This window comes from Apaloderma vittatum, unplaced genomic scaffold, assembly GCF_000703405.1.
Source record: "Apaloderma vittatum isolate BGI_N311 unplaced genomic scaffold, ASM70340v1 scaffold18177, whole genome shotgun sequence".
NCBI classification, from domain to species: domain Eukaryota; kingdom Metazoa; phylum Chordata; class Aves; order Trogoniformes; family Trogonidae; genus Apaloderma; species Apaloderma vittatum.
In genome coordinates, this window is record NW_009726925.1 from 7,913 (window position 1) to 8,644 (window position 732).

The 732-nt window shown below is 61.2% G+C and overlaps 1 protein-coding gene across 1 annotated transcript in view; it reads left to right on the plus strand.

Moving 5' to 3' along the window:
* The window catches only part of LOC104276987 (DNA polymerase epsilon catalytic subunit A-like), a gene marked incomplete at both ends in the record, with an annotated part of 20,449 nt that overhangs the window by 7,870 nt on the left and 11,847 nt on the right, over positions 1 to 732 (plus strand).

The following is a 732-nucleotide window of genomic DNA, read 5'->3' on the forward strand; positions in this document are numbered from 1 at the left end:
GGGCTGGGAGGAGGCCTCCGGGCGACCGTCTGTGCTTCGCTGGGAGAGCCAGCGGCGTGTGTCCCACCCTGCTGACAGCAAGGGGACCTGGGGGTTGGGTTTGGCTGTGAGCCAGGGGGTCTTGGAAGGTACGCCTCCACCCCCTTGGGGTCCTGTCCTCCTGGCCCCCCACCCAAACTGGGCTTCTTCAGAACCCTTCCCAGGCATCCTTCCCTCGTCTCTGGTTCACACAGCTGTCTCCTTCCCCTCCCCGCTGCCCGCTTCAGGCCTGGGCTGGGCTCATGTGGTTTGCAGAGGCAGCTTCGCTGGCCGCCGTGTGATGCGTTGCACTCAGTGTGGGGCGTTCTGGTGGGGGGCATCTGCTGAGCGATCGTGGGAGAGCACGTGCTGGGCGTGTAAAAGGATCTTGGACTCACTCTGAATCTCTGGGCCCTTGAACCAGGCAGCGTGTGACCAGGAGAGGTGCTGCACCGCCCAGCAGAAGTGCAACCGGCTATTCCTCACCTGCCCTTGTCTCTTGCCTTCATTGCTTTTCTTTTTTAACCTGGTGTCAGTGGTCTAGACCCTGACCGTGCCTCAATATCATCATCCTAGAATGGCTTAAGTTGGAAGGGACCTTAAAGATCATCTCGCTCCAACCCCCCTGCCATGGGCAGGGGCACCTCCTACCAGAGCAGGTTGCTCCAAGCCTCATCCAGCCTGGCCTTGGACACGTCGGGGGCACACTTGGAG